General features: G+C 35.6%; 1 protein-coding gene across 1 annotated transcript in view; it reads left to right on the forward strand.

Moving 5' to 3' along the window:
- The window catches only part of STX18 (syntaxin 18), a 58,107-nt gene that overhangs the window by 6,422 nt on the left and 25,272 nt on the right, over positions 1-26,413 (forward strand). The gene's annotated exons all lie outside the window — the stretch shown is intronic.

The following is a 26,413-nucleotide window of genomic DNA, read 5'->3' on the forward strand; positions in this document are numbered from 1 at the left end:
TCAGAGGATTCCTTGTGCTTAATAGAATTCTAATATGATAAGAAAAAAGTTGACTTTCAGACTGGGAGGTCCACAGGCTTTTCTGCTGCCTACTGGTTTCAAATAGATCATAACTACATCTGTAATTATTGTGTTGCTGTTTCTGAGTCAAGTTCAGGTTGGTGACTCCAGAACGAGTCAGGTTACATATGAGCTTTTCAAAAGACTGGGAAATGTCCAAAATAATGAAGTAGTCAGTTTGCTGTATTAACTTTTATGGGATGGGACATGTATTCTCAGGTCTAAAACAGAACTGAAAGGGACTTAATCCTTAGAATGTCCATATCCAAGAGCGGTAGGGTAGCACTGTGGGCTAACACAGGCTGAGCACCAAAGACTGCATGGTCATGTGGTGAGCTGCTTCTGTTATAATTGAATACCTGATACTTACCAGTGCTATGATGAAAATGGCCAAAAAATGGCTAAAGTTGTGTGCTTTAATGATTTCGGGTTTGTACTCCAACTGAAAAATTATAACCTGATTTAATAATGCTATTTAATAAGATTTTTTGACTCTACAGATTGCATAGGAATAACTCCCATGAAAGAATATTTGAATGCAGGGGAAATATATACTGTTTGTGGTATAGCCAAATTAGAGTCTTTATTAGAAATGAATGACTGTGCCAAATTTTGGACAGTGAGTGATATTTCAGTTCACTTAACTTTTAATGAGAGCTAATTTCTATTAAATTGGGTACATTGCTGAGGTTATTGGGATGAATTCCTTCTCCTCTCATGAACAGTTAATGAACAGTTGCTCTTTCCTCCAAAGTTCACCAATGATGTTGCATTTTGTATTTATTTACATGCACATGGGTTTCCCTCCCCCATGCTGTAGGCAGAAAATATAATTTTAAATTTTACTTTTTCAAATAGGGAGTTACAGCATACTACTGCCTAATATCTCGGATTTATCTCCTCCCCTGTGCAAATTACAGTTAATGTTAGTTTTTTTATTATGAGCATTATTGGTTTTGCTTCTCATTTCCTTCCTCGTTGTTAGAGAAGTTTAGTCTAAGAGATGGAAGGGAAAGACGATAATTTTAATGAGTAGATGTGAAATATGTAAAAAGCTGGTTAAGGAAATAGCAAAATAAAGATTGGGAAAAAAAAACAAACTTGGAGAAGAATGAAATACTGACCTTGTTCAGTACATTAGGACTAAATGCCAAATCACTAATGTTCCCCATGTGATGTTTCTGGTTTTAGCAAAAGTTACTTCAAAAACAGTGGGGAGGGTATTGGCTGGCCTTGGGGAAAAGTTATGAACTGCTACATTTTGGGAAATGTCAGTGCAAATGTCTGTCATTGTTTCCCCCTGCTTTGTTTGTTTGTTTTAAAGTACATTCTCAACTCCATGGGAATTGTTTTTTGAATTTAAAGGAACAGCGGGATTGAAAGTTGGCTTGGAAGACAACTTTCCTTAGTGGCCTGTTAATTTTGTTTTGACTAACTGGACCTCATGTGGTGCTGAGGAGTCCAAAAGTATCTAACGCTGCAGTTCCCATTTTGAGGATGTTGTCTTCGTCCTCACCTCACCTCCTTCTAGGCTGGTTGTGGGAGGTTCTTTCCTGGCTTGCAGTTGGAGGAATTGTTGTATCCTGCAGCTGGTAACTGAACTCTTTCCTGCCTGTGGTGTTCAGTTAAGCTGCCACCTTTTGCAAGTTCTTGCTTTTTCATCCTGCCACAAATAAGGATAGCATTTGTGGAAGTTTGTAGAGCACATGGAAGTGGAAGAAAACTCAGGTTTATCATAGATTGCTTCCTTCCTTTCTTAAACATAATTTACTTTAGCATAATCTCTGAAAGAGAAAGATGGGCTAGGGGCAAGGTGGTGGGCCTTGAGGTGTCTGAAAAGCTGGAGAGATACAGTGGGAAAGACAGACAACAGGAAGTGTGCAGGCATAGCTGGAAGAAAATTGAATGATCGAGGTTGTCGAAGATACAGTCTAATATTAGAGGTAGAAATATGAGTGAAAGAAAAAGAATGAATATCAGGAAATGATAGGAGGTTATGATATCATTCATCTAAATGGGGAAGGAAGGAAGGGAAGTGGAAGAAGGGAGGAAAAAGCTGGAACTTAATATTTTCAGGTTATTGAATTTAACTGATGCATTTCTACTTCTTGCTGTTTCACTGAGTTCTTTATCAAAGATTTTGGAGCAAGAAGAGCTCATTATTTTAAGTACTTTGAAGCACTATCATTGCTACAGGCTTTGGGCTCTATATTTATATTTTGAAATATAATCTCTTGTTTGGGACAGAAATGAACATAAAAATGAGCAAACACAAAGGAATATCGGTGTGATTTGTTAAGTGATGCAACTGTGAGGTTTATTTTTCCAGCTATTAATACTGAGGCCAAAATAAAGCTAATTTCCATGGAAGTTGGTAACTTTAAGGTGACTGATTATTCATCTTCTCTGCTTTTTTGAAAATAGAACAAGCTTGGTAGATAGCAGCCCAGAGAAGGTCTTAGCTGTGACTCTTCCCAGCATCCTGCAGTTCTTTCTGTGTGTATGGTGCATCCTGCTTCTTTACTTAGGTAGAGATGTTCTTGGACACTTGAAAAGTAACTTCTTTTGTTATCTTCTGCTAAATCGAGTCTGTGCTAAGGAATTTTCTCCTCTATGACAATTGTCAAACAATTTCTGAGTCATCACATATGTTAATGGGTTTAAATTCTGAAGCGTGTTGAAATATTAATAAAATGAGAAGATACTGTCATTTAGGATGCAAATTACGGTTCACAAAAAAAAGTTTAATCTCAGAAGAGCTATTTCAAAACAAGGGTGTTTAAACTCACAAAAATTGGTTGCATATCATTGCTTTCAATGAGTAGTACTCACACTTGTGTTTGTGCTAATTGAGACTCATTTTGGTCATCAGGTTTAGTTATTGCTGTAATGCTGAGCTGATAGCTTGTGATTTTTTGGTAATGAGTCGATTAAATTTTTGTGTGTTTCACCATAGATAAAAGGATACAATTTTTCAGTGAAAGATTATGTAATTATATGCTCTGTCTTTGAAACTTCAGTCCCCTATACTTGAAAATATTTTTCAGACTGGCAGATATGAAAACCTGGCATGATAGCTTCAGCAGTGAGAGCAATTAAGGGGTGAAAATTGGAAGTATGAATAATTTCCAGTAATTTGAGGAAAATGTTCAAGAGTGTTAAAAATATTACACTCTGGTATAATTGCACAGAATGTTAAATGATGGATACTTTTTTGGAAAATGCAAGTTTCCTGGCTTCAGGGTGGTTTGTCAAAACCTTCTGTCTGGCAAAAAGTTACATTTTATAGCGATCAAGTATTTGTTGTTCCTTTTTACCCTTTCATTTTGACTCTGCCTTCTCTTTTGATGGAGGTTGGTGAGACCTGTAGAAAAGTGCATGTGCTGCGTCAACACAAATTTGCATCTATCCCATATCTGCAGGTATTGTCCAGCATTTGAAAAGCAAAGAAAACAAAAACCAAATGCAATTAAATGTAATCCAACTTTCTTTCACTCTTTGATTTTCCACTATTAATGGATTGCTTGTCATTTCACACGGGACTTTTTTTTTGTGGACTTTTAAACAGTTTTGAATGTGGAGGTAGTCTCACAGTTCTAAATTGAATATTTCATTTCTATATAGAAATTTCTGTATAGAAATTTCTGTAGATGCAACTGACCGGTGTTTTCCATCTCTCCAATTTTTCAGCTGTGTAGGAAGAGTGAAGTGGGTTTCAAGTGAATGTTGGTGGAGGTTCTTTGAGGATATCCATAAGCTCTCAAATGCTATGTTGGTTAATGGTGGAAAATAAGAGAAGGAGTCTTGGTTTTACTCCTAAATTTATTCAACCTCTAATATAAAGTGTTATTCTAATATTCTGACTAGAATAACTATAATTTTAATAAGGTCATTCTGTAAATTGTTTTATTTTTCTTGTGCTAAAAAACCTAAGGCCTCCAGTATTCAGCCAAGGTGAAAGTAAAATCTCACTGTATTTAGAAGACCGGAAATAATCTTGCTGCAGGACTTGTAGGGATTCCTGGAATAAAATACACACCTGAGGTGTGTCAGGTAAAAGAGGAGGTGTGAAGGGAGCCCCCCATGAGTACTGGGGGCTCCTCACTGCCTCTTTGGCAGCAGCGTGCCTGTGAGTGCAGAATATCCAGAGTCATCAGCCTCTAGAAAAGGAGAAAGTTGATTAAAAAGGTAGGAAAATAGGAGTTTGTCAGTTATGCGTTGAAACCAGGGTGTTTGGTGTTTTGGGGAGGAAAACAGACTCTTGGAGTTCTGAGTTATGAAAGTCTTGTGTCATCTGCTGGTTTTCAGACTGACATGTAAAATCTGGATGTAATTGCATGATGGAATTTTTTTCTTGGCTATTTTCAGCTGATTTGGATGTTTGGAAAAACAAATTTGAATTCCCAGGACTTCTGAGATTTCTTTCTCTTAAAAGTTTCTAGCCTTCCTTTGAGAGTTTTTGGCTGAGCTAGTGGTCTCACTTTTCCCCTGTCTCCAATTTAACAAGTTTGTTTCCTGCTTTAGCTCTAGTTCTTTCCTGGAAAAGAAGGAAAACATTGTGTGAGCCATAGAAGAACATACTGCCCTTAGGATGCTTTGTGTGTAACATACAACATGTTATACATGGTATATGCCTTTTTCATTACTTGTTAACGTCTATTAAAATAAACACTGATACCAAGCAGGCGTGAAAGACAAACATGTAGTGGTGATGAAAACTGTTTAATGATTAGTAGAGGAACATATTTATTGAAAATAAAAACCATGTCTAAAGGCTGCAGTGGTGACTTCTTGAAACACTACCACGTTGTGGTATTTGCAGTGCTGTATGTCCTGTACAGTAGATATTGTTTAAAATTGCTTGGGAACCGGAGCTTGCAATAGTGAGCTTGGAATGTCCTGCAGATAATTAAGTTGTGGTCAGGCCTTACAAAAATAAGAAGTTCTCAAACTATGATTTTATAAACATGCTACAATAACATTTCTTTATATTTAACAGTTTCTTGTAGAAACCTGATACTCTCAGAAGGCATTGACTAAAGGTAAAACATCAAGAAAGAAAAAATATTAAATTAAAACTTCACTTAGGTTGTTGACAGTTGACTTGTAATATTAACCAGATGTGTGTGTTCTTAGGATATTCTTCTTTCAGAACCTTGTTGCTTACTAGTTTTCAAGTGACAGGTACAAATTTTTGATTAATTTAAAATTCTTCCTTCTTCAGTTGTCTTTGTTATATGTTATTTTCTTTGGGTCTATTCAGCTGGACAGTGTGATGCCAGCTGCAGTTTCTGCCACGATATTTGAGGAAAAGTGTTCCTTTGTGTAAGCTTAAGTTGAGGCATTCCTCATTCAATGATAAAAATTATTACATATATATGCAAGTGTACATATATGAAATACATGTAGGTATTTCTTGGGCATGATATTACCTGCATGATATTACCTGTTGCATGCATGTGTAAGGGTGGCATTTATTGGTTCTGGTTGTAGCTGTGATAGGGCCTAATTTAGCATTTTTGGCTCCTAGTAAGTATTGCACATAGAAGCCAATACCAAAATAAAGGAACCCAAGTTTTTTTAAGTTTTTTGTAAATTTAATGAACCACAGAGGGAATGATCACTTGAAGGGAAAGTGTATAGCACTATTAAAATTACAAAATGTTGTGTCCAGTTCTTATGTCAACCTTTTTCAGAACTGTGATAGTGGTGGGATGTTGCTGTGTTGGGTTTTGGGGTTTTCTTTTAACAGGAGCCACAAGAATGATCTAAAGTCTGAAAAACCTACCTTGTGAGAAATCCTTTAGCCTTATTTTGTTACGACACATGATCGCAAGTAAAAAAATCTGATTTTTTATGGATCCTATTAACAGCAAAATCAGATACAGTACTGCAAGGAGGATGCATTATTTGAGGTATAATTCAGCTGATCCTTGATTTGGTAAATTCTGCATCACTTGAAATCTCTTAAGTCAAGTGCATGTATTTCAAAATACACACGGTACTCAACTAGTAATGCAGCAGTTTATGCACAGAGATGGCTCTGGAATTCCTTTTTATGTATGGGACATTGCTTCATTCCAAAGCAAGGAATTGGATACTGGTTTTCCAGATCCCAGACTACTGCTCCAGTGACCTGTGACTCTGATCAGTCTGACCTTGGACTGTGCAAATGTATGAATGTGCTCTCTTCATTTTTAATAATAAATGAACTTACAGAAAACAAATCATGCTAGAGTATTTCTAAAATAAAATAGCTTTATTTTACTTCACAGGGTGCTTAATCTACCACAGAAGTTTGTTGCTGTGAATAAACAACCACTTTTTAATGACTGGGTTTTTTAATTGTCAGATTTCTTCTCCACAGATTTCAGGGGATAAATGATGTACAAAGATGGTTAAATTATATATATATATATATATAAATTTTTTTTTAGGACTGAAGGAATCGGTATGAGGTGATTGTTGATTAAATAGTGCCACATCGCTGTAGTCTGCATACTGACTGTTTAATATACATGAATAGGATATATATGTTTTTAAATTGTATAAAGACACAATTTTACAACATAATGTGAGACTAGCTTGTAAGAATACATTTTTTTTCTTGATGATATTGCTTTCATTCCCCAAAATTTGTAGCTCATTGTGGAATCCATTGGAGTATAGATGGGAAATACTTATGAGAGCTCAGATACTGTTTCTTGCAGGTTTTAATATGATGTAAAGGACTGTACAGCAAATACTTAGTACAGATAGTGAAAATGTGAAGAAGAAGAAAAAGGAAAAAAATATCAAAGAGGTAACTAGTAGGTCTAAAATGTGACCTGGTGTAACTTCTTATATTCTATTTATTTTTTGCCGTGTGACAGCACACAGAATGTGTGATGCTATGGCCTAGCTATTTCACTTACGTGACCATTTCCTCACAATTTATCATCTAAAAAATTACAGTAGTTTCAGGAACAGTATGTAGATTTCCACAATACATTTGAAATACTTCCAGTTTTGTTTTTTAGGGAAAGTAAGGCATGTGTGTTTTTTGAAGGAAACTTTTTGTTGCTTACAAGGAAGAAGCAGCCTTTTCTATATAGCTCTTAAGTAAAGATTGAGACTTAACTGAACTATGCACCTCATGCAAATTCTATATATGAGTATTATTTCAATTTTAAAGAAATATATTAAAAGCATCCATTAGAGGTGTGGGGGAAGAAGATAATACAAATATTTATGGACTTTACCTTTTGAGTAAAATTGCATGCTCATTTCAAGGACCACTTCTATTTGCTTTTACATAGTTGCTACTAATGCTCTTGCATTTAAAAAAAGAGCTGTTATTGCAGAAACCCTTAGTCCGCTGGCAGGCATTTTATGATTGAAGAGTTTTGAACAAACTGATTTGTATCAATCAGTTCTTAAAATGCAGCAGAACAAGTTTCTTTTTTCAGTGAGACTTATAAGTTGTGGTGGGAATTCTGTGCAGCCTGATGGTGATGGATCTTCTGTCTGGGCAGACACATAAATAATTTGATTATTAGAATGTATCTTTCTTCTGGGGCTTTGTGGTGGTTGGTTCTGCCTTCAGGTTTTGTTTTTCTTGTGGATGACTTTGAAATAATACAAATAAATTATGAATTATGGAAATGATTCATGAGATAACATACTTTTTCATTAGCCCACTCGGAGACAAAGGATATTATATTAACATAGCTCCAATTATCCTTATTGCCAGTGCTTGAATACTAAGGCTCTGGCAGAACAGCTCTATAGATGTATGTCTGGATATCAATCCTGCAAGGATAACTTGTTTGACTGAGACTGTTGTCACTGAGATACTGTTCTTTTAAACACAAATGTATGTTTTAACAAAAAAATATTTTCTTATTGGAATTTTATAAGGAAAAGGATTGTTGTAATACAAAGAAACAAACTCTTGAATAATAAGTTGTTTGGAATTAAGTTTCCTACCTCTTTTAAGACTATGAACTGAACTATTGTATTGCCTTCTGATTGCACGGTGTGTTTTCTGCTTTAAATTGCTATTACAGTAGCTCTGAGAGTCCCTAACTCAGAGCAGAGCTAGATTCCCTTTGCAGAGCGTTTGAACTTCTAACTAAGCAAGACATTGAATGATGCAAGATGAAATCCTGGTTGTACTGAAACAGGCTGCAGAGTTATGGTTGATTTAATTGAAGAAAATACTGTGCAAAAAATTCTTAGCTGAGTGAAAGTTTAATGCTTGCTCGTTGTTTGTTCCACATTTTATCTTGACTAAGAATGAGGATGAAGGCTCAGATTGTGGAAAAAGAAGCCTTCTCAGGTGTTCTTAAGGATTTTTTATTAAGACGTATTTTTTTTTTTTTTTCTGCAAGAAATGAACTTATTTAGTTGAGACTACTCAGATATTGTTCACTTGGGTCCTAAGAGAACATTCCCCAAATAGAAAGGCATTATAAATAAGGACATTTCTAATTTGTGTCACTTATTTTGCTTTAGGATACAGCATATCTTTGGAAATACAAATAATTCTGAAAATATTTATGCATAACAGTTGTTAGGTAAAACTAGCAATTTTCAAGAAAAATGTAGTTTTGAAATTCTCTGAGTTGTAGCAATTAACCTACATGCACATTTATAATTCTAGAAAATGGACAGCATATTACATTCAAAGACTGGATCTGATAGACTTAAATTGCTTAAAACATCAGTTATTGAAGATGTCCCCCTGGGACTTTGAGAAACTATTTAACAGATGAAAGTACATTTTGAAAAGTCTGACCTTACAGGCAATCATAAAATGAATCAAAACAGTTCTTTCCTCCCCTGAAATGTACAGAGCCCATCTGTATCTAATCCAGTAATTATAGACTGAGTTCAATTACCTTTTCAAACTTGGAGCAGACTGGAGACTAGGCAGTGAACAAACATAGGGTTTTGTCTAGACCTCAATTGACCACAGTCTAAAACTTGAATTTATATCTAATTTTATTTTTAGTGTAGCTTGATAGTTTTTAAAGGATTTATTTTGCTACCTAGTTGCTAGATCATGAAGGTTTTTATTGTTGACTTAGTGTTTGTGGCGACATTTTTTTGTTCCAGTGAAGTTAATGAAATGGCTTTAAGCCCGAAGAGTTTACTGTATAAATAATTTAAAATTTTTAAAAAGTGGATTATACAGCTCTTTTGAGTCTTTAATATTGCTACAATCAAATTATGAAAGAATCTGAACAAAATTATGTAATTTAATGTCTGTACTCATATCCATATATTTACTATTCAGATTGAAACACCCGCCTTTGATGTTTTTGGCTTTTTTAGAAAAATGGACCCTGACTATCTGACTGCAATATTACCAGTAGTTGGCACAGATTAGGAGCTGTGCTGAAAATAAATTTTCAAGTATTTTTTTCATTTATTTCAGTTAAAGCAAGTAAACTATCTGTTCAGCCACAGTCAGTGATAGAGAATACATACACAGCTACAAGTCTGAGTTAGTGTAAATTAATCACTTTGACCACCAAGTTGAAGCTCAGGCATCTTTTAATATTATCCCCCAAGCAGAACAAACCACATAATCTATAATATAATATACATCTTGATGAGAGGAATCTCATGCTGCATTCACTGTCTGACATAATGTTTCCAACATGGTGTTGTTACTCCTTACAGGGCAGCTCTCAGCAGCCTTCTCTTGGCAGGCGTTCTTCACAACAAAACTGTGTAGTTTGCAGAGCCCAGTGCAGTGCACAGGACTGGGGTTGTTACAGGAGAACATTTCCTATCTCTTGGGTAGCAGTGGAGGAGTAATGATTAAGGGCAGAATAAATGCTTTATTTTTAACTTTTAATTGTGCAGGGTTCTTTTGACAGAATGGCGTTTCTTGGCAAGTGAAGCCTATGATAATTAGTGCATTTAGTTTAACTTACTTATTCTTAATAATAATCAGTATTTGTAGCAGTTGCTGTAATTAGTTAAGAATGTGGTTCATGGTGACTTCCAAGTCAACACGTATTTGATGAATAAGGCACACTGTTCCAGTAAGTAGTAAATTTGACATGACAAGCCAGAGTCTTTTGATGTTTAATTGGCTTTCCTTGTAACACTCAAGGAAAAAAATGATCTAATGAATGTTGCGCTGACCATAAAGCCCAAGAGATTGCATGGAATGTATTTTGTCTCCATATTTTGTAAGCATGGGAAAAGCTTTCTAATAATTCTGTTTTGGCGTGGTTTTTTTAGGTGGAAGGTGTTTGGTTTGTTTGTTTTATTATTATATAGTAGTTTTCTGGATGAATGATACTGTTATGAAGAGATAATATGGAAATGTATAAAATTATAATCATAATCTTAAAGGAAAATTTGTAATAGTATATTATCAGGAAATGTAGTAGTATATAACATCAGTCTGGTTTGTTGTTTTGGTTTTTTTCCTCTCAAAAAGTCATGCACTCACGAGTCAGGAAATCCAATTTAAAATTTCAGTCCTTCATCAAAATCCTATTTACAAAAGCATTGGGAAGTTCTTTCTTTCTCCCTGCCTTAACTCCACATCAGAAGCCAAGACCTTTCCCTTGTTGCTAATAGCAAATGTCATCATCTGTTCCACAATCATATTTGTATTAGTAGATTTATCATAGAAGATACGACCATAATCTACTTCCAGTAAGTCCCCTACCACTCTCTTTTCTTCCTCCTTACCATTATGACCATAAGAAATAAAATTCACCTAGAAATTCTATTTAAATTTGTGCTGCCATAGAATGTACCACCAGACTGCAGTGGAAAGTAGAGATGGTTGATGTAAGTTTCTGAATTTTTAATAATTCCATGTTACAGCTTCATAGGAAAAATCTGCTATGACCAGGATGCTATGACCTGTGGCCTGCAGGTTACCTGAAATGAGAAGTTTAGATTTAGCACTGTGTTTATTCGGATCTGGATAATTTTAATTTTAAGGGGTAGTGACACTACTGACCCCGAATTCTAAGGCTACTAACAGTAACTTAAGAATTATGCTGGCACAATAGACAGAATTTGTGTTACAGGAAAAAAGACTGTTTCATAGTCTCAAGATTTTTCATGACCACATCAAGTGTTTTTCCCAAATGATGGTTGGTTGGTTCAGTTGCATCTCTTTGCTCATTAGAAAAAGGACTTTGTTTTGTGACTGTTGCAATAAACTACTGTTGATTTTCCGTTCCATTCTGAAGACTGCGTGATAGATTTTCTGCTGTGTGCATTGCATACACTATACTTGTAGTGTAAGATAAACAGTATGAAAAAAAACCCCTGTGTTTTTGTTTTAATGGGAAGAGAAATTTTAAAAGTGAAAGTATTTGTCCTTTGTGCTTCAGTGGATAGTTGTGTATCGGCTGGTTTCAAACCAGATCACTTGAGTCAGCTCCTGTAATTGTTCGTGTCCCCTGCCTCGGAGCAGGCGCTCCAAACCCGGCGGAGAGCACGCATCTCTGCAAGAAAATGCATTGAATTTGCCCTGTAAGAGTGTTTTTAAATCTAAAGGGAATATTAACTTTATTATAATCCTTGGTATTAACTTTGGAAAAAAATTGAGGTTCTTCAGGAATCACCCTGTTTTCTCCACTTTCACTTATTTGAAAGAAGTAACTTTCTTTTGCCTTCATTTGTTCCTTCCAACTTTTACATTTTTGATGTGTTCTTTTCTTTCTGTGTATTGTATTTTATTACGTTTCTGTTGAAATCTCTCATAATTTTAGTGTCATTGATTTCTTATTGTTGGTATTCTTAATTTACACTCCATTTGAATCCTTTGTTACTATATTTATTTTCTGAATTTTGGTCTGATTTTCTACACATTGCAGAATTAGTTGACACTTGTTTATTTAAGTTGTAAGAAACTATTAACTACAAGAATGATAATTTGGTTGCCCATGAATACTTAGTCAGTTGTGTTACCTTCTGCAGTAGAAGGGAGGCTTTTTCCACTTGCTGCTGTCTGATTTTTTGTATAAGACAAAGGAACTCAAAGTGCCTTCCATGTGAAGTTTAATCTTTATAAATAATTTTTCCATTGTCTTTTTTTCCTGTCTTGTCCAGCAATTGCTTTTTGGACTTTTTTATTTTCTTGACTCCATTTGTGACATTAATTAGTATTAATAATGACTACTAATTAAGCAATAAAAAGATGCTTGCAGTCATTAAAGTTATGCTTTTAAAAAACTTTCTAAAGTGGAAAGTCCTCAAATAATTTTAAATAAAAAGAAAAATTATGTTGTGTTACTTAAGCTATGTAAGAAGTCACAGTACAGCTAATTTGATACAGTGCAATGAGATAGAACTAAATGAAGTTATGTGAGTAAAACTTTCTACTTAGATGTAGATTTATTTTCCTTCTCTTTTTTTTCTGTCCTGACTCAGTTTTGTCTCGTCCATGTTTACTGATGCTGTAGTCAGGCAGATACTTGAGTTGCTTATGCAGGAACCACATTTGAACTGCTCTGTAGGGGACTGAAGAACATTCAAGACAAAAAACGTGAAATTCCTTCAAACTAGTTTAGATATCGTGACTTTAAGGATACACTGCTGCTATACAATGTGTTCAACAATATGCTTTTTCACTGGTATGACATTAGAGCTACAGGCATTTCAAATTGTTTTGCATTTCTGTGGGGAAAATTGTAGTTTTGAAATGCTCTGGTTCTAATGCTGATGTGCCAAGGAGTAGAACATGTTATTAAGACATGAGGTTAGGTTAACCCTCTCCTTGCTAGCATATATATAGCATAAAGTGTTTTGTTTAGGCTATTTCAAGGAGAATACACTTTCAAGGAGAATATTTTACATCCTAGAAGATTTAATAATTGGTTTGGGAGTTTGTTTCTTTCCCCTTTAAGTTTGGAGTTTGGTTATTTTTGCTTTTGGTTTATTACCGTAAATAAGGGTCCTGCTCTTCCCATACATGCTAGGCTCTTGTGTCTCCGATATCTGCCTCTCCTTTGCACTCTAATTATATTTACTGCTTTAGCTTGGGTGTACCTTACTTCTCATGTTTTTTCACTCTTTACTTCAAACCATACCCTTCTGCTTCTATTCCCCCTTCTATTTGCAATTCTTCCCTTCCTTCACTTCTCAATGTTTCTTTTATTTTCCCACACTTGTGCCACAATGAGCTTTACCAGCTCCTGTTCCATTTATTCATACAGTCAGATATCTGCTTGACATTTACCACTTAATTTTGACCAGTCTCTGTATGATAAATTCTCTTGCTAGTATTAAGTTTTCCTGTTCTAATTGTGATTCATAACCATAAATTTTCGTCTTAAAGTTGATAGTGAGATAGCTCCTCAGCAGGGAGGTATTTCATGTTTACCTTTCTCTCTTCTTAAGCTCATACTAGTGCATGAGCAGACTACTGAAATACTGATGAAATGTGTTTCAGTAATAATGACTCATCTGTAATGCAGAGCAGAGCTGTGGAGCAGTGGCATGACATTTGTTAAATCAGGTGTTGGTAACTCAAACAGAAACTGGAAAATGTAGTATGACTTCTATCCTTGATATGGGAGACTGTTCACAAATTCATGTAAGAGCTGTGAAACGTGTCAAATTGCAGTAGCATTTTAGCCTAACCTTGGGTGAAAAGAACACAAACCAGTTCCCATCTTACAAGAGGACACTCTGTATGTGCTTGTTTGCTGAAATACAAGTATTTTTCATCCAGTTGTTCTATTATTTGCCCACAAAATGCAGTAGCATTTAGCTACTGCAACCCAGCCTGGCCAATGTATATAGTAAAAGACAGAGGTAACACTGATTTTTTCAGTGTGTATGGGTTGGTGAGATAGAGTGAAACTGTTTTATAGACACCGAGTATTAATACAAAGCAACCTTAGAATGTTTTATGGCTTAGTCTGTATACTCCTGGACAGTTTGTGTGTGTTTACTTCTTGACATGGTTGTGGTTTAGTTATTTGGTGGTTCCTTCTTGCTCTACGTGCTACAGCAATGGCCTTATGTATATCAGCAGGAGGTTGTGAAAGGAAGCTCTCTATGAAATTGGTAGCATCTCAGAAATGTGTGTGCCCCAAACTATTGACAAACCATGATGTTGCCTATGAAATCAGAAGTCAGACAAAGGAAAGTTGTCCCTGTTTTAGTCTCTCTAACAGAATGTTTCAAGTAAAATAAGAGCTCAGTTTTGCAGAGTAGATATTTTAATAGATTTTTGTCTTCTGAAGCTCATTTGATTCATCAGAGTTTACAGAGTAAGCACAGTCTTTTTCATTGCACTGGTGATCTTATGTGTACTTAGGTGCTGGATAGCCAATGCGGCTCTCACTGCAAAATCCTTGTGAACAGGAATCTGTCAATAAATATGTGTCAGTGTTTCTGCCACCATCTTGTTTCCTAAGATTGTCTCACAGCTGGCTGGGCACTTAGTAATTTCGGAATGGAGACCGTGTTCCTTTCCTGAGCAGCCATGAGGATAATGCTGTAGTTTACAGCCTTCATTTCTTGGAGACCCTTTGGAGTTGACTGCTGATTGTAACCTCAGCCTTAACACAGCAGTATACAGTGGGGGTATGTCTCAGTACAGATGCCATTTCATTTTATTTCAGCCAACCCTTTTGTTTCCTTTTCTTGTGTGTCTTGGTTTTGCTTTAGTTTTTGTTTGTTTCTGCTTCTGTCCCTGTTTATGCATTGTGTGTTTTCTTTTCTGTGGATGTGTACTATCAAAAAGCCACCTACTATGTGAAGTTGTGGGTTCCTATAAATTTGAGACTTTCTAGAGATAGATAAAATGCTTTAAGAAATTAGTAATATATTGCAGGGAATGGTAGCCAATTACTCAGTTAACTCAGAGACAGGAACAGATTGTGGTATTTTGAGGTGTCTTGCATGGTCGCGCAAAGTTCACTTCAATGAGTCTCTTTTGGCATTTGTATTACAAGCCAAGTTTTGTTATGCCCACGTGAGCCTTGGTTTGGCTGAGTCTCTTAGATCATTCTCTCCTACAGACTGAGTTGAGAGAAGGAGACCAGAAGTTCATACCTCTTAAGGTTTTCAGAGTTTGTACTCTGGCTTATGAACAGTTACTAGACACTTTAGAAACAGTTACTAGAAACTTTCAGCTTTTAAGCAGCTTAATTTTTTTTTCTTTCTCTTGTTTGGTAAAGTGTTTGTCATTGTATTATAGATAGAATAATTGACTTCACAGTTTAATTGTAAATAAGGCTGACCTTTATTAGTTTTTTAATTACTTTCCTGATATTGCTTATTTCCTATTGATATGGTTGAGGAAGGCTTACATGGTGATTTCTGTACAGGTTATATAACCACAAGTAGCACAGAATAGTATACTGTAAAACATACAGGAATTAAAGAAATTATCTGTTAAACTGTATTTTTTTTATAAAGTTTCCTCCTACTGTTACTTCAGTATTTTTCACAACTTTACAAGGCTATGACAGATGTTCCCACAGGAAACTATTTCAGTCTATTGTGATATGATTTTTTTTTCTAGATTTTGGGCTATGGGTTTTTTTATTTTACATTGTAAAGTACATCAGTGTTTCCTCATGTGAACTTTAAGTTCTTTTCCTTGTTTTTTTAAAACACAAAAAATGCTTTTGCTCTTTTAACTCTTACTTAACTGAGCTGTAAATCCCGAATTACTTTAACCTCGAATTTCTTTATGTGGCACAATTGTTGTTGAGGGTCAGCATGCTGGAATATTTTGGGCAAACTTGTAAATACTCAGTCTATAAGAACCATTATTTCTGAACATTTTTTTTAGCTGTGCTGATATATGAAATGCTTTCAATTTTGTGCATTTTTATTGTACTCTGCTATTCCCAAACTTTATTATATAATAAACTCACAAAATTTTTATACTATGTTCCTGTTGGCCTTGCAATGTCAAAGCAGTTTCTCATGATTACTCTCATCATTAAAGATGTTTTATGTATTTATTTTAGCTTTTTAAATCTGAAAATCCTTAGCTTCTTCTTGTTTTAGTGATTGGCATTTATATCAAGTAAAATTAAAACTCAGATATCTGAATGTTTTGTTCAAATTGCTTAAATGAGTATGATTAAGTTGTAAGAAGTAGCCCATCAAGTAAAATCTTACAATTACATACAAAGCTGTCTGTTGAATTAAAAAAACAGAAACCCAACTTTCATTTGCAATAGCACTGTTCTGATTTTCATTAAATAAATTATGTTTTACTCTATTTTGTTTAAACTCTAGATTAATTTCTATGGTTACAGCGGATATAAATCTCTAGATTGCCTTTAAAAGGGATTGTTTATTCAAAACAGGACTGACAGTCTCTCCTCAAGAGAAGCTATTACTTAATTTTATTTTTCTAAGTTTAAATGCTTAAAAATATTTGTAATGATACCCCAAAGGCATCATAAAAATGTAAAAATAATTATACTCTACAATTACCAAAATTACAGGAAGTGGACATTTAAAACATCTTACTGAGATTCATGGCTGAGAAAAAGTGAGGCAGGAAAAGTGCTTTACTTCACAACTTGAAATCTTGTCAGGGATTTCTGCTTTCAGTGATTGAAAATACACATTTGAATTGTCAGTATTACTCAGATGTGAGAGAATAGCATTGATTTCCCTTTTAATTACAGCTAAAATTTTCTCCTAAAACTCTGCAAGTGCTTTCTAGAGAGAACTTTTTATGCGACTATTTTTTTTCAGATAGAAATTATTGTTTCCATGGTGGAAGCATCTTTTTCATAGCCAAAATAGCTGGCAAATACCCCTAGGCAGATGAAAACCACCATGAAAAGCATTTTGTGATGAGCAAATCTTAGGGCTCAGAGATACTTTTTTTGGACATTTCATGTGTTTTCATGTGTTATATTGAGAGTGTATTGGTCATTTGGTAGTTAATGGAAATATGGAAGGGCAATGTGCTCTAAACGAAGATGTTCTTCTCTTGGACTTTGGTCATGTCAGAAGATTCTTGAGTGGGAGCAAGATAAGGTGTCTGTGTTCTGTGATGCTTTTAATCCCGCTTGAGCTCTGATAAACTTATAGCCCTTGCTGTAGAGTTGAGAATCTGTCATGGTTTGCCTCGATAACAATTTATAAGACACACAGAAAGGGACAGGATGAAGTGAATTTGATAATACTTGATTTCAGATTGACTGTTAGTATTCCTCTCTGGTCCAAGAGTTATTAAAAGGATTATCCTTTTTGAAAATTATTTAAGGCTATAATTTTTCCTCACCTCAGTTTGCTGATACTAGGACTAGTGGAGAAGAGTTATTTTCCCCAGGGATGGAGGAGGTATTTTTTGTATGGTTCTATTTCCTAGGTGCTCTAACAAAGGAGTAGTGGCTTGCTCAGAATAGGCGGTGAAGCAGAGCATTTGAAGGGGGGCAGAGGAGATGTGTGTGCCTTATGGAGAAGCTCTGTCTGGGTTTCCTGAGGATGTGAATGGCTCTCTCAGTGAGTCACTCACTCTGCATCAACCATGGAAAGACTTATGGCTACCAGGGCCCAGGAAGTTCCTGCCATTTAGGGCAGAGGATCCGGCTCTTGGGCTTTCCTGTTACAGGAGAAATGGGGCAGAAAGAGCCCTTTGTATTTTTTTTTTATGCTGATACCATAAACCACTTGGATTAAAATCTTAATGTGTACAGAATTGGCTTATTTCCAGTATATTTATTTACTGTTTTTGTGCCTGATCTATATATGGTCTTTACATAAGGATTCATAATCATCTCATTTCTGACTGGGTGTTTTTCTTGGTGTTTTACTGGGGGAGAAACTTACTTTGTATAAATGCTAGAGCAACCAGTGAAGTAATGTTCAGTCTGTATAATACAAATTAAGGCATTGAAACAAAGTAGTAGTATTTTAGCAGTAAGAACATTATGAAAATCCAGAAAAATACTCGCCCATCTAAACAGTATTTGACAAGATTGTAGGATTTTGAGGCCGAATAGGTGTTGTGTCGGTTCGTGCTCCGTGTCAATGGGTGTGTGAATGTAAGTACACCGAAAATGCAGAGCTCGGAGTGGGGAGGGGCTGCGGAGCCTGAGCGAGGCGAGGATCTGGCCGCGGATTCAGGGAGCGCGGCGGCTCGGCCCCGGTCCCGGCCCCTGCCCCTGTCCCGGGCTCGACCCGGCCTCTGTCCCTGTCCCGGCCCCTTGTCCCGGCCCCTTCCCGGGACATCCTTGCCCCGGCTCATCCTCTGCCCCGGGTTCAGCTCCTGCGGTGCCCTGCAGTGGCTTACAGTGAAGAAGATTCAGGTTGGTCCCAAAGTGAAGCACGTGCACATGGAACTCTCTGAATTGTACTGCAAAAACCTTTCGGAAAATTAAAAGATTTCGTAATAACGGTCAGAAAGAGTAACCATCTATTACTGAGTATGAGATGGGAGATATCTTTATCTCGTAGAACATCTTTCAGTCAAGAAAATGTAGTACTGCAATGAGCTCAGACTGTGAGAACAAGGGACAAGGAGGATATCTCTTCCAGAAAGACTCAACGTTGAATGCAGTTACTGAAAGGTTATAAATGGAACATTTTCAGCAGCAGTGGTAAAAGCCAATTATTGCAAATACATATTTTGACCAATTTCCTTGTATCTCTCAACCAAAACATTCCCCACAATTGTTGTCGGGTATGTATTTTAGTCAGTGAGGTTTTGGATGATTGTGTAAAAATACAAATGTTAAAAAAAGTTAAGATTAGAGTTTGACAATAAAGAAGAAGAAGGGAAATAGTTTTATCAAAATCAGATGTACTTTTACTTTTTTTAAATTGAAAGTATTTGTTACTGCTGACAATAAATGAAAACTAGTTACTATAACCATTTAGCATGACTGTAAATGTAAAAGTAGGAAGCCTACTGTTAATTTTTTCAGGTAATCTCATGTTCTTATTGGCTGTGTACAGACCATTTTCAGAATATCTGGATCTGCTTCTATATATGATGCTGTCCAACCAGCATGTTCCCACAACAGCTAAGGAAACAGTGACAAAACTAATGCAGACCTCTATCTTATAGTCTATGTGTGTTGCATTTTTCTGGTTCAGAGTTGAAATTCAGTATTCATAAGTAATTACTGTAAAAAAATAGGACCTTTTCTCCCCTTCTGTTTATAAATGCCTGAAGTGCAAACCATTAAAAACAGTTTTAAGGTTATACAATATACTTGAGGATAATTTTGTAAAAAAAAAAAAAAAAAAAAATCAGTGATGTCAAAGTAATTTTCTGTACAGGTGGAGTTTGCTGTCAATACCATACACATTTTTAAAACATTTATCAGCCTTATCCCCAAATAACACTCCAGTGAAACATTCATGCAGTGATAATACTGGGTACTTTCAGTCTTTATTGTGGTCAGTGGGGAATTGGAGTTTTTGAGCTCTTGGATCTTAATTTTGTTTGACTCTTATTAGAAGAATCTTGAACGACAGATGTTAGCAGTTGTGTCACAAAATTGCAAAAATATTTTTTTTCTTCATATATTTGACTCAATTGTACACTAACTCTGGATTATTTTTATGGAAAGCATAATAAGATGAAATGTGAGACTTTTAGGCTGATAGTTATTGACTACCAAATTTTCCATTGCATGTAATTAACAATGAATAAAAAATAAAAATAACAAAATGCAGATCTAAAGTGCAGTTTAGAGGCAAACTATTTAAATGTAAACTGACAGTAGCATAAATGAATGAGACAATTTTTGAACCACAGGCAGTATATACAAAAATATGTTAAGTAAGACAAGAAATTAAAACCACCAAAAGTTTAAAAAATGGTTTAGAGCCAACTGGGTTTTTTTTTGTTTGTTTTAATGTACAAGATAGTGCATTTTTGCTTTTCCCTTTTTGACAGTTTGATATTAAGCAAAATGAAATGTTTTCTACTCCAGACCAGGTGTCAGGAAATCGGCTTTGCTTCTTACTGCAGTTTAAAAGTTTCTTAATCACTTTGTTAATGTGCACCAAATACTACCTGTGGTATTCTGCAGACAGGTTTTAACTTCCAATATTCCATAACGACTAATGAAATTTTCTGCAATGATTCCTTAAAATTTTGCTTTCTTTTTATATAAAACAGTGTTGGTTTAAACTAGAAAAATACTAATAATATTAAAAATTTAAATAAATATTTTAAAAATTTTGTACCATCTTTACCTTGAAGTTTCAAGTAGCTTCACTCTTCCTTTTCATGGCTTTTAATTCAGTTTATTTAGTTTTGAATGTTCTTTTCCCATATACTACACATTTTGTTAACATGACCCCCCCCCCCCCCGCATTCTTGGTTAATTCCTTTGCTTCAAATGCAAGACTACTAATAAAATGCAATAAAATGGTTCCTCTGCCCGCTGCTGTTGCTGTACCATAGATGCTGATGTAAAGCAGAAACTGAACAAAGTCACAATTTTCCTGAGATTAGAGGTAGCCAGGCTGGCTGTCTCCCCGCTTCCAGCTCCGGGCCACCCCCACGCCACTGTTTAGATATTATTTGCTCTTTTGGGTCTCCGATTACGAGAGCAATTGATCTGCGTGACCTATTTTAGAAACTTTCACGTTTGCTGGGGAAACCCAAACCAAATGTATCCCCTCAAGAGACAAATCAGCTGCAGCGCGCCCGGCTGACGCGGCGGCGGCGAGTCCCTGCGGCGCCCCTGGGGCGCAGCGCCACCTCCCGGCGCGCCCGGAGCTCGCCCCCGCTTCCTTCCCGGATCAGCTCCCGATCCGAGCTGTGCGGTCGTTTCGTTATTTATCTCTGTTACATTTCACCGTTCCAGCGAATTGTATCATTTCCTCTTTCGAAGGGTCCAGTTCTGAAATATAGAACCCAAGTAACTGTACTTTAAAAACAAAAATCTTGTCAGTCATCCAGCAAGAGCTTGTGTTGATTCAGTGGGCTGACAGTGCTTAAAATACAACCTAGATAAAACATAACCAGTGTGGAACCTGGCCTGTCCTGTGTTGTATTTTTAAAAAGTTAATCTATCTAACCAAAGGTAGTTTGTACTGAAAAATTCTCTATAGGGGTAATTTCTGCATCAAAATGTTTCTAAATAGTTTTCAACTGTAATAGTTTAGGTAAGAGCTGAAGCCCTTATTTAAAAATTTATTTAATATAAATTTTGCTTCCATTTATAGTATTTGTTCTGTTTAGGGTTTTGCTCCAGACTTCTGAAAACACTTACCTTCATTACATGCACTAACCATGGAAAATTTTCTTTTTTTCTTTTCCTTTTTTTTTTTTTCATTACATGCACTAACCATGGAAAATTTTCTTTTTTTCTTTTTCTTTTCCTTTTTTTTTTTTTTTTTTGTAATTTTTTGTTTGTATGCTTAGACATTGGAAAAACAAGTTTATGGTCTTAGACTAATTACTGTATCTCCTCCTTGTACTGCTAGTACTGAAACTGTACTTTTTTTTTTTTTGGTCAGAAACATGCATAAGTTCGTGTCTTACTGAAGTTCAGAATTTCTCTTGAAATAGGCAGTGGGTTTGTTCAGCTTGACTGTATGTTTGGAATTGAAAATATGATAGGTGTTTGTATATTAATGTTATAACAATCTTAAATTTTATGCTTCTTACCGAGGGGCTTGTAGAATATAGTCACCTCTTAATGAATCTATAGATGGAATCTATTTAGGTGAGATTAGAGATAATATTGTTCAAACATATTGGAAAATTAAATGTAAAATTTTGTTTAGGGTATTTTTTGCCCCTGTTTTCACGGGTAGTATGGCACTATAGTCAGCCGTACTTGTTAGTGCTGCTGAATCAACAGTAAATACCATGTCTCTCACAACTTCTACAAAAGCCTTTCTATTAGGTTATGGTTTTAAGTAATTTTTAAAGTTTCTTTTAATGAAGTACACATTTTAAAAAATTCAGAGTGGCAATACAGCGCGAAGTGTAACAGTCAATTTTATATGGTAGGAAATAGTTGCACATTGTCCTGATGGAAGAGTAAATTTGATAAAACGCTATATTTGTTCAATGAAAATGACTATTCAGCATGGTTGAATTCTCTGTACAATATGTCACGGGAACCTACTCCAATCATTTTAATCGTAAACAATGCTCCTGCTTCTTGCAGTGGGTTAAACGCATGCAAATTGGACCCTACTGTTTCATGAGTGATCAATTCTTTGTTGGGAGTGGAAAGAAATGCTGTATGTATTGCTAAGAGACTGAGGGAAGCCTAGTCAGCGTCTTCATTCTAAAGTCTCATCGAGATGCTGCTTTGGAGGCAATGCTTTCCTGTGTCTTATCTTTTTAAATAACTTAGCCTGCTCTGAAATCATTAGAAAATTCTCCGGACAGAGGAACATCTACAATTTCTAGTGCAGGCCCCAAGTATAAATAGAGCTATGCATGCCACCTGTGGTAGCAGATGGCAGCCATTCACAGCTTCCTTTTGTGTCGGACCTGCATTAGATGCAATAATTGCTATTATGTTTTAATAAGAGTTGTTTGAAAAATCTGTATTGGCAACAAAACATAGATATATGTGTTAAAGAGACAGTTTACAGTGAGGATCAAACTGGAACCTAAAGTAACTTTTACAAAGTCATGTTACAGGCTTTAATGTGAATATATAGTGTTTTTCAGTTGCATGATGTTGATGCTTTTGTTTGCCACATAGTGTCAAACTGCTTCTTCTTCACTGTAGAGAATCACTTGGGGTTTCATGATTAGAACTACAGTCTGGAGTTTTTAAATAACACCTGGAGTTTCCAGATTCAGTACCTGAGCTTAGGAGCTTACCATGTTGAATTTTTTAGGTTGTAATTAAATATACCTTATCCATTCATGGCAGATGCATCTTGTAGGAAGATTCCTATTGGTGCTATTCAGCTCCTGCCCTGCCTTGTGCTGATACAGGTATTTGGGGAGCTGAAATGAAAGTAGCTAATTCTTTCAAGAAGATTAATTTTGAAACAAAAGTCATTTCAGTGTTTTGGGGTGTGATATTGACCCTCAAGGGAGTGTGAGTGGGAATGGGAAGAGGAGAGGGAGAGCCTGGAGTTTCCTAAGTAGCCTTCATTGTTAGAAGAAATATAACCCACCGTATTCTGGTAGTGCACAGAAGCTCAAGAAGGTGCTGTTGCTGTAATGATGTAACTGGTGCTCACAGTATTGTGAGGAAAGGTATTTTATTCCCCGATTCCCTTAGAAATGTCAGTTACCAGGAAATTCAGCAGTGTTCTTCCCTTTAAGTTTAGTTGTTATGTAGTGCAAGAGTGCTGCAACTATGAAGGGCTTTTCTCTGAGCCCTCCTATGTCTATGGGGGTGGGGGAGAAGGAAGGAAATAATTTCTTTATTTCAGGGTTGAAGGAAAGGCTTATTTCTCTGCTCCAGACTTTGGGAGAAAAAGGAAGTCAATTTCCAGATGCAACGAATGAGAACCATGAGGAGAGGCCCATACTCAGATGTGTTTGTGCCTCTTCAAATTGCTCTCATCTATCCTTTTGACACCTGTGTCAACTGGTGGTAAAAATGTTTTGAAAACAGGCATGTAGAGCAAATTGAAAGTTGCAGTTATGATGGATGGGTAAATGAAGTGGAAAATGGGTGTGCTGAAATGCAAGTGGGATTTAAAATTCTTCTAGAATTTAAAAGAATTCTAGTACTTGAGAGATTAATTAAGAGAAGATAAAAAAGTTTATCCCAGAGGCAGTGAAAATCAGGGTGAGAAAGGCAGACTAGCCAAGAAAACTGTTGCAAGAAGAGAAGACTTTTTTTACAGATATAAAGGTAGGTTTGGCCAAGTTCACAATGAATTGCTAATGGTATTAAAACCCTCCTAAAATGAAAATATTTTTCAGCTGTTTTAATAAAAATAAAATTAGCAAAAAGTGTGGATTTGTCATATATTTGGAATATAAACGCGGACTGGTTTAGTAGTGGACTCTAGACTAAATTAATAAGGAAAGAGCCATAGACCAGTGGGGTAAAAGGAACATACATACTGGGATCTAGAAAAAATGGTAGAAAAAAAGGTGTTTGCAGCAGAAATAATTACAAAGTAACTGACTCCAGGGAATGGCTTTCTAGTCATTTGCATTGGAAATGGCAGAGGAAAGCTGTGTGTTCTGCAGCTTCAGAACTGTTTTGTGAGAAGGAAATAAAAGCTTGGGATTATTTGTCTGGGCTACAAAAGTTAGAGATACAGATAGATCGAATTAATTACTGACAGTAAAGTCAAACACATGCGCAGGGAAACGGAACTTTTAAGGGAAAGGACCATCCTGAAGCAAGAAGAGATGTATAGAAGTTGGTAATCAGTAAACCTAGAAATTAGGCAATAATTTGACAGTAATAAGAGCAAGGGGATTCTAATAAAGCCACTCAGTTGTAATAGGGAGAAGCTTTATTCCCTTTAGGCTGAAGCTTGATAACTTTTTAAAGAGTGTATGGTGGGCCTCTGATAGCACCAAAATAATTGCAAGTTGATGACCCTGGAGATATCTTCAAGACTTATGTTTGTATAATGAGGGATGTTTTGTGTCTGCAAAAGTTTGAGCATCATACAGAAAACCAATCAATTTTGTAAAATAAAATTAGCATTCCCTCCCTTTAATATTTCTTTTTAATAAAAAAAGTTTATTTTGTTAGTATGATTATGACAAATTTAATTCAAAGCTATGCCAGTGGTACATGGTAACAAAAGGTGAAAGAAATATCTGCAGTGCAGGATTGCAGAAGATGCTATTAGAGTTTGAGAGAACCTAAAACAAGTCTCACTTCTGATGCAAATCTTGGGAACTAAGAACTTGATGTGAATATGGGCATAATGGTGTCATTCTAAATTCATGAAAATAGCTTTACAAATGAAGGAGAGGCAAAGTGGGGTCAGTGCAATTCAAACACATGATGACAATTTTAGCCTAAATAGAATGCTCTTTGTGACTAGATGAATTAATTACTGTAAGACAGTGCTCTTGCTTGTCATTCTGATTCTTTCTGCTTGTTAATCACTCCTAAATTGTAACTATTGCAGTAATATTAAGATTTATTGCTTACAAAATTTTGCTTATCTATATTCTAGTTTAGTATTTTCTTGTGCATTAATGTAAATGTTTTGGAATGTTTCTTATTTTACATTTGTTTTGTCCTCTGTAGTACTTTCTTTCTGCCTATTAAGTATTATTGTTCCACTGGAACACTGTACAACTGTTTTAGATGTTTTGCTTTCATAGTCAAGCTTGATTTATCTATCACCAAATTTGATGACATACCAAGTCTGAGCTGAGAAAGAGATTACTGTACAAATAATAAGTTCAAGTGGTGATGAGAAGGAACATCTGTAGAATGGTTGTGCTTACTCTTTGTGCCTCATTGGTCTTGTAGCAATTGCAGTATTTGCCTTCTTGCTGGTGCTAACACACTTTGGAAAACTCCTGAAAGTACTGACAGAATTCCATTTGCTGTGAATGGGATGAAATTTCTTGTGATAATCACACAAAAAACTTGAGAAATGAAAACTGGGAAAATTCTTATCCAATATGATGAATTATAGTAAAACTGAAACAGAGCAAATAATAATACTAGGGAAATGGAGACTTAACTTATTTGCACAAGGAAACACTTATCCTGAGTTGTACAAATTACTGTGGTCTTACTAAGTGCATTTTTTCTTTGCACTTTTTTTCAAAGAGCTGCTTTTGGAAAAAAAAAAAATGGGGGAATTAATCTTCCATTTATCCAAACTGTTCTGTGTTCTTTCTCTGAGGTTTTTTTTGTTTGTTTAATTGCAAAGATCATTTGCATGAAAATGGGATTTTAAGACTAGAACAGTCTCTGATACTTTTTCCCAGATACAAGGAGTAAACTGTATTTATTGTAAACAAAAACAACTTCTGTTTTTAAAAATGCCTTGCATGCTTTGTTTACACTGAATTATTAATTAATATTTGAGAATATTGTTTTAAAAGTTGCCTCAGAAAATATATACTGCTAATGTATAGAATCCTCTTCCCTTTTCCCCTTCCCCATCATGTCTTCTCACTTCTCTGGTGAATTAAGCTACACTTCTGAAGTTCTCTAAAATTCTCTAAAATAAGCAGCATCTTATGCCATACCAAATCTTTTACATTAGACTGAAGTTTTTAAAAGTTGTTTCAGATTTTTTTTTTTGGCTTTTCAGAAGATCAATGTAAAGATTTCTTAAAAAAAGAAAATAAAGTGATTTATAGCAAAAGTTATCCAGAGTGAGGTGGAAATTCAGAAATGGAAATTAGATTGGGATGTATGATCTGGCAAAGCTTACTAATGATTATCAGATAGTAGAGGTACTACTTTAGTTTGGGCACAAACTGGTTGCTGTATTAGGATAAAAGTAGAAGGGGAGAGTC

This window comes from Lonchura striata, chromosome 4 (assembly GCF_046129695.1).
Source record: "Lonchura striata isolate bLonStr1 chromosome 4, bLonStr1.mat, whole genome shotgun sequence".
Lineage (NCBI taxonomy): Eukaryota > Metazoa > Chordata > Aves > Passeriformes > Estrildidae > Lonchura > Lonchura striata.